This window comes from Meriones unguiculatus, chromosome 9 (genome assembly GCF_030254825.1).
Source record: "Meriones unguiculatus strain TT.TT164.6M chromosome 9, Bangor_MerUng_6.1, whole genome shotgun sequence".
Classification (NCBI taxonomy): Eukaryota; Metazoa; Chordata; class Mammalia; order Rodentia; family Muridae; genus Meriones; species Meriones unguiculatus.
Window position 1 is genome coordinate 84,559,997 of NC_083357.1, and position 9,033 is coordinate 84,569,029.

The window sequence follows — 9,033 nt, forward strand, 5'->3', positions numbered from 1 at the left end:
GAGGCTGTACTAATGTGCTGATAGTGATCTATCATTTCTATTCATATTTATTCATAATATGCATAACTTCAGAGTAGAACTGCAAACAAGAAATCTATTCACTGTCTCTTAAGAGTTTAGCCATTTACTTTTGAGATTAGTGCCCTATGAAGATATCCCTCAGTGCCTTGCCTTTGCATCTTTTCAGAATACAGTGCAAATGCTTCTCCACTTTGAAGAATCTTTTTGTCTTTATCTTTTTGAAATCAGTCTTGAGTAGATGATATGAAGGAAGCAAATATTCACATTTTATTGTGAAATAGTTAAGGCATGGGATCTAAAAGATAAGGTTATTTGTTTTTGTTTTTGTTTTTTGTATATTGCACTAAGGTATAAAACTGCAGAGAAACTGCAGCAATTTAACTTCTTTCTAAATTCCATTTATGCTTAAGATATGTCAATGTTGTAAACCTTGAATTACAGTGATTTTTATTATGTTTTTCTTTATTCTTAATTATAAGCTTACTATTTGTTATCATAGTTTGCATAAAGTATATTATAATATTACGGCTAACATGCTATTTGAAATCATGATAATTTATCATAAAATAGTTTCTATCTCCCCAGGACCTGTACTAAGTTATAAGAAGATCCAAATCTTTATTAAAGAACAGCTCTTGTTTCTTAATACATTTACAACTTAAGTAAAAACACAACTGTATAGCATAAGTGGGTAATAATGGACTACAGGGAGACTAATGTGAGCAAAATTATACTTGTGTGAATTTATAAGATAAACAGGTTGTAGCAAAGTTAAGAACACCATTTCAATGGGCTCCTTCCCTTTAATCTGTTCCAACAGTGTGAATCACAATCCTGGCTACAAAATAAAAGAAAAGAGGTTTCATTCTATACAACAGGTGGTTGATTTTAACAATATCAGATGGCTTCGTGGGTAACCCGATTGGTCCTCAAATGCAAGTACCTGAGTTTGCCAGGTGCGATTACACAAGCCACTAACCACTGCATTGGGAGAGCGAGACAGGAAGAGAACTTGAGATTTTGACTGGCCAATCAATAGCAGCTCCATGTTCACTGAGATGCCTTGTCTCAGAACACAGAGTGGAAGCAATACAAGAAGTTAAGTAATGATAATTTCTGACCTCCAAACATTCGTTCTCACGGGCACAATCTGCACACTCACACACAAATATTCACAACATCTATATGTTAATAGAGGAACAGTATGTATTCACAAGATGTATATCTCATTTAAGAGAGAAGTAGCATATAGCACATACATTGAAAATTTTTGCTGAATTAGATATGACTGAGTTGCAGGAGACCTTGTAAATAAACAAAATGCACTCTCTATTTAAACTGAAATTCCTTAATATATTTTTACACATTAATGATTCATCATAAAATCTATGTTTAAGAAATCGCTTCTAAGTATTTCTGTGCCATTCTATATTCCTCTATTAAGAATTCTCTGACTCTGTACCCCAATTTGTTAATTGGATTGCTTGATTTGCTTTTTAACTTCCTAATATATTCCTATATACTCTGGATATTAGGCCCTCTGTCACATATGGAGTTAGTGAAGATCCTTTCCCAGTCTGTAGGCTGTCATTTTGTTCTGATGACAGTGTCCTTTGTTTTACAGAAGTTTTTCAGTTACATGAGGTCCCATTTATTGGTTGTTGATCTTACAGCCTGTACTGTTGGTATTCTGTTCAGGAAGTTGTCTCCTGTGCCAATGAGTTCAAGCCTCTTCCCCACTCTTTCTTCTAACATATTTAGTGTGTCCGGTTTTATGTTGAGAATGCAAATAAAAACAATCCTGAGATTTCAACTTACAGCCATCAGAATGGCTAAGATCACAATCTCAAGTGACAACACATACTGGAGGGGATGTGGAGAAAGGGAAACCTTCCTCCATTGCTGGTGGGAATCTTGTACAAACACTTTGAAAACCAATCTGGTGCTTTCTCAGAAAATTAAGAATAGTGCTACCTCAAGATCCAGCTCTACCTGGGCATATATCCAAAAGATGCAAAGCCATACAACAAGGACATTTGCTCAACTATGCTCATAGCAGATTTATTTGTAATAGCCAGAATCTGGAAACAACTCTGAAGTCCCTCAATGGAATGGATGGAGAAATTGTGGTACATTTACACAATGGAATACTACTCAGCAATTGAAAACAAGAAAATCATGAAATTTGTAGGTACATGGTGGGAACTAGAAAAGATCATCCTGAATGAGGTATCCCCCAAACAGAAAGACACAAATGGTATAAACTCACTTTTAAGTGGATATTAGAAATATAATATAGGATAAACATACTAAAATCTGTACACCTAAGAAGCTAAGTAAGAACAAGGACCCTGGGTAAGATGATCAATCCTCACTCAGAGAGGCAAATGGGATGGACATCAGAAGAGGGAGAAAACAGGGAATAAGACAGGAGTTTACTACAGAGGGCCTCTAAAAGACTCTACCCAGCAGAATATTAAAGGAGTTGCTGAGACTCATAGCCAAACTTTGGGCATAGTGCTGGGAATCTTATAAAAGAAGGGAGAGAAAGAAAAACCAGAAGGAGACAGGAGCTCCACAAAGGGTGCAACAGAACCAAAAATCTGGGCCCAGGGGACTTTTCTGAGACTGATACTCCAACCAAGGAGGGTGCATGTAGATAACCGAGAACTCCTGCACAGATGTAGTCCATGGCAGTTCATTGTCCAAGTGTGTTTCCTAGTAAAGAAAATAGGTTGTCTCTGACATGAACTCAGTGGCTGACTCTTTAATCACCTCCTCCCTGAAGGGGGAGCAGCCCTATCAGGCCACAGAGGAAGACAATGCAGACAGTCCTGATGAGATCTGATAGGTTAGGATCAGATGGAAGGGGAGGAGGACAGCCCCTATCAATGGACTGGGGGAGGGACATGGAAAGAAGATGGGATTGGGAGAGGATGATGGAGGGGTTAAAACTGAGATATAAAATGAATAAATTATAATTAATAAAAATAAATTAATTTCTGATATGATCATCAAAAAAAGGAAAAGGCTAGCCTCTAGAATCACCCATATCCTTCCAGGACCCTCTCCTACAGCAGGCCTCCAACTTGACCAAGAGATGTCCTTCTCCAGTTTAGCATCTTGTTCCCAGCCCTCTCACATCCCATCCATGTCCTCCCCACATCTGATCCCTCCCCTTATTTCCAACCCCATCCCATCTCTTATCTAGTTTCCACTCCTCATCCACTTCTGCTGTCTGTACTATTTCCCCTTCTGAGTGATATTCAGGCAGCCTCCTGAATATCCTTGGGCCCTTCTTGCTACTCAGTTTCTTTGAGTCTGTGGACTGTAGTATGTTTATCCTGTAGTACAGGTTAAATACTCATAAGTGATTATATACCATGTGCATCTTTCTGTGTTTAGTTTATCTCATTTAGGATGATCTTTTCTAGCCCATTCTTTTGCCCGCAAATTTCATGATTTCTTTGTTTTTAATAGCTGAGTGGTATTTCATTGTGTAAATGTACCACAAGTTCTGTATCCATTCTTTGGTTGAGGAAATTCTAGGTTGTTTCCAGTTTCTGGCTATTATGAATAAAGCTGCTACAAACATGATTGAGCAAATGTCCTTGTTGTATGGTGGAGCATCTTTCAGGTATATGCCCAGGTGTGGTATAGCTGGGTCTTGAGGTAGAACTATTCCTAAATTTCTGAGAAAGCAAACGATTGATTTCCAGAGAGGTTTTACAAGTTTACATTCCTACCAGCAATGGAGGAGGGTTCCCCTTCCTCCACATTTTCACCAAACTGTGTTGTGATTTGAGTTTGATCTCAGCTATTCTGTCTTGTTAAGATAGAATCTTAAGAGTAGTTTTGAAACTAATATAAAATTTAATAAAATTTAATAATTAAAAAGACTAGAAATATAATAGAAACAGCTAAAAAGAAGTAAGTTCTATAATCTGTTCATAAAGGGATTAGATAATGTTTTGTGTAAAATATAAAGTTAAAATATTTTATACTTGTTTATTTATAAAAAACATTTTATTTTAGTGTGTGAAGTAAAGATTGACATTTTAATGCAATTGAGGTTAAATTTACTTTCCAACAGTGAGAAAAGTGTATTTTAAAATTGAATTAACTTGTGCATCCAATTTGGTGCAAATTGCTCACCATAGATCTTTTCTCAGTCTTCACAGTTACATCCTTGTAACTCTTGAGTCAAATCATGCTTATCTTTATAGGTGATATTTATCTGTACTAAATCAAGAAATGCATGGACAGGAACCCCACAAGGAGAGCAACAGAACCAGAAAATTTGAACACAGGGGTCTTCCCAGAGACTCATATTCCAACCAAGTACCAGGCATGGAGATAACCTAGAACCCCAGCACAGATGTAGCCCATGGCAGTTTAATATCCAAGTGGGTTCCATAGTAATGGGAAGAGGGACTGCCTCTGACATAATCTGATTGGGACTGTTCTTTGGTCTCCTTCCCCTGAGGGGAGAGCAGCCTTACCAGGCCACAGAAGATGAAAATGCAGCTACTCCTGATGTGATCTGATTGACTAAAATCAGAAGAAAGGAGAGGAGGACCTCCCTTAACAGTGGACTTGTGGAGGGGCATGTGTGAAGAAAGGGGAAGGAGAGAACCGGCAGGGGAGGAGGAGGTTATGGGGGGATACAAAGTGAATAAAGTGTAATTAATAAAATTAAATTAAATTAAAAAAGAAAAGAAATAACAAAGTGAGTGACTAACCCTACTGTGGGTGTACTCAAAAGTTCTGTATATAAAGCCAACTTAAAAGGTTTGAAAAATAAGACTGTAGTCTGTAGTAATGAAGTCAATATAGCATCATTACACATACCTCAAGCTATCAGTTGAAAGTAGTTACATAAAGAAAGAGATGCATGGTCTAACTCTCTGTGCTGGTCACTCATCATCTAAAGCACGGCACATTTCTGATAATATGGTTGCTTATACCAGTTCACATGAATTTATCCTGTCATATTATATTTGAGAAAATTCTCTAATAAAACAGTTTAGAAAAGACATCTCCAAAAGGAGAAATAAAAGGTCGTCTTGTCATTTGTTTTTCTTGCACTGTGATCTGTCCTCCTCTTCTTTACAGAGAATCTGACAAGGCTGTCAAACTGATATTACAAAGATTACAAGGAGTGGTCCCTTGAGGCGGGGAAATATAACCACATACTAGTTATGTAGTGTACGTTAAGTATGGGGTATTGCTACTTTTCATCCAATTCCATAAAGGAAGGTAATTGCAAGTTGCCGGTGTTATGCCATTATAGAAATGTCAGTACAGTGTTAAGGTTTTATACAGCCCATGGGTTTTACACTTAAATTGGATCCTGAAAGAACAGAAAAGATTTAAAGTCAACCTAGGAAACAGTCGTTTAGTGTGGTAATCTAGCAGAATTTGTCTAAAACCAGCAGTATGAAAATCACTTCTGTCGTTTCCACTTTAGTGACTAACCAATAACTCACAGAGGAACCTACTAAAGTTAGATATTTTACAAACTGTATGGAATATTTCCTGAAAATCCTGATTTTGCTGTTCTTGCTGAATTTTACAGTCTCAACATGGTGTATTTGAGGTTTTTATAAATATAAGGTAGAAATTACAAGTGCTCTCTGTTTGACTCAAACATATATTAACCTGTTCTTTCCTTTATAATAACTATGTATGAACTCAGACTACAGATACAAGAACTATGTCATGAAGAAGAAATTAATTATTGTCAATTACAACACAGTATTTGGGCTAATTGGCAACTCATTGGAGCACTTGCACACCCTGAGGCTCTGAGTTTAATCCTAAGCACCACAAAATAAAATCAAACAATAAATTAAAATGCTGTTTAACAACCACACTTCTGCTGTGTAAAGGCAGCATGTTGGGATATGAGAAGAAAGGCTTATTGCAATATAGTTTATAATTTATGTTCCAGATTTTCTTAATCAGGGCACATAGGTTTGAGGTGATTTGTAATTGTATGAACCTCGCAAACCTTAAGCACAATTGCCTTTTTGACTGATAAAGAGACACTGTCTCCCACAAGGCCAGTTGATACCCTTTAGGGGAATATTATTAATGAATCACTACATGGAAGATTTCAAAGAAATGTGTCTGAAAAAGTATCATTTTTAAGGGTCATTTTTAATTAAAATTTTATTTTTATATATTAATTACAGTTTATTCACTTTGTATCCCAGCTCTAGCTGCCTCCCTCATTCCCTCTGGAACCCACCTTCCCTCCCTCATCTCCTCCCATGGCCCTTTCCAAGTCCATTGATAGGGGAGGTCCTTTTCCACTTCCATTTGACCCTAGCTTATCAGATCTCACCAGAACTGGCTGCATTGTCCTCCTCTGTGTTCAGGCAATGCTGCTGCCCCCTCAGGGGAGGGTGGTCAAAGAGCAAGCCCATGAGTTCATGTCAGAGACCATCCCTGTTCCCCTTAGTAGGGAACACATTTGGATACTGAGCTGCCATGGGCTATATCTGAGCAAATTTAACTCTTTGTATGGCTACTAAGACATTAACTGTCTATTATCAAAATATGGAAAACTAAAAGTAAAAATGAACTGCATTATTGTTGAGCCTTCTGTTCTATCCCCATACAAACCTCATTTTAGAAAAAAGTCATTTATTTGAATATAAAACATAATGACTATAGTGATGAAAATGCTTTTTAATAACAATATTGTGTATATTTCAGTAAAAACCATGAGAGCTGGCAAACAGTAAAGATCACTGCACACTTTAAAACAAACTATGGTAATTAGGAGAACTTTGAAAGTTCTACAGTGATCAAGTCTCTGAATCAAAAGCTCGAGGGGATGCCTGAGCACTGGTCTTTTTCAAATTCTCAGCTGAATATTTCACAGTGTTAGGAATTGCTCTGAAACTATTTACTTGAACAATAGTTAATTACATCATTCAAGCAGTGCCTTCATTCAAGTGCAATTTTACTTAATTTATTCTGACAAACTCACGATTCATTCACTCATTATTCATTAAATATACATTTATAGAATGCTTGCTGACAGGTGAGCACTTTGTATAATGTTGACAATTTGTGATGAATGTTTGGGTTTTATCCTCCAAGAATTTACAGACATGAAAGTAAAATTATTATTCTATTTGGGCTGCAATTATTGTTCAGATATTGTTGCATAAGTAGTTATCAGAGAAAAGCAATTTCTTTTTAATTCTTTGTGGTTCTTATATATTTGAATTTTTTCTCTCTCAATGACTTTGAAGATGTCTTTTCTTACAGTTTTTTTTGTTCATTTCATCTAACTGTCAAACATTTAACACACTATTATCATACTCTCTAAACAACTAAATTCAAGTGGCATAGAACCTTTATTTTCATAATTCTATTCTCTTCAATTGCCTGACCCTAAAATCCATTTAAGTACTAGAGAGACTTCAGAAAACCTCCTATAACTATCTGGCAAACAGCTTTCCAAACATATCCCAGAATCAGAATTGTAAAAGAGCTTAAATATGTTCTAAAGATCAATATACAATGAATATACAATGAATATACAATGAAATCAGTTGGATTTTCATTCATGGGCAATGAATAATATAACAGAGAAATTAATAAGGCAACTTTTATGAAATAATATTAAAAGGATGAACTACACAAACATTAATTTAATAATAAAGTACAAAATTATGCATACCCTAAAATAATAAACATTTCAAATAAAGGAGTATTCGATAAATGAAAGGACACCATATGTTCAAGAAACCAAAGGTGGTGACTAAAGATAACATTTTATCTAGAGCCAACTGAGTTCTTTTTGAAAATTATTTTAATCTAAAAACAGTAAGAAAAAGTTAAATGATCTCTAATAGTCAACCTTTAAAAAGAACAAAGTTCTACAAATCATTCTTCTGTGTTTTATTTTTTCTGACTTGTTAATTTTTAATTTTTTATTATTATCATTTATTACAATTTATTTAGTTTGTATCCTGGATGTGGCCCCCTCCCTTGTCCCCTTCCAATCCCATCCACCCACATCTCTTCTCCCTCTATGCCTTTCCCCTAGTCCACTAATAAGGAGATACTCCTCCCCTTCTATTTGACCCTAGACTATCAGGTCTCCGCAGGACTGATTGCATTATCTTCCTCTGTGGCCTTTTAAGGCTGCACCCCCTCTGGGAAGGTGATCAGAAAGCATGCCACTGAGTTCATGCCAGAGAAAGACTCTGCTCCCCTTACTAGGGATACATGTGAGCCAGAGTTTTAGATAAGATCAGACACACTAAACCTGTTAGAAGAAAAAGTAGGGAAGAGCCTTGAACTCATTGGTACTGGAAATAATTTCTTGAACAGAGCACCAACAGTACAGGATCTAAGAGTAACAATCAATAAATGGGACCTCATGAAACTGAAAAGCTTCGGTAAGCAAAAGACACTATTATCAGAATAAAACATCAGCCTACAGACTGGGAATGGATCTTCACCAACCCTATATCTGACAGAGGACAAATATCCATAATACATAAAGAACTCAAGAAGTTAAAAGGCAACAAATCAAGTAATCCAATTAAAAATGAGGTACAGAGCAGAGCTTTTCAGAGGTCCCCTGTGTCAGGCTCCTCTCTTGTTCCCTCTTTTCTCCTTCTTCTGATGTCCAACCTCTTTGCCTTTCTGGATAGGAATGGAACATTTTAGCAAGAGTCCTCCCTCTTGATTAACTAATGTGTACAGATTTTAGTAGGTTTATCCTATATTAAATGTCTATATGAGTGAGTATATACCATGTTCATCTCTCTGTTTCTGGGACAGCTCACTCAGGATGATCTTTTCCAGATCCCATCATTTACCTACAAATTTCATGATTTCCTTGTTTTTTATTGCTGAGAAAGCTCTACCCTGCAGACTATCAATGCAGATGCTGAGACTTATGGGCAACCTTTGGGCAGATTGCAGGAAATCTTATGAAAGAAGTGGGTAACAGTAAGATCTGGAGAGGACAGGAACTCCACA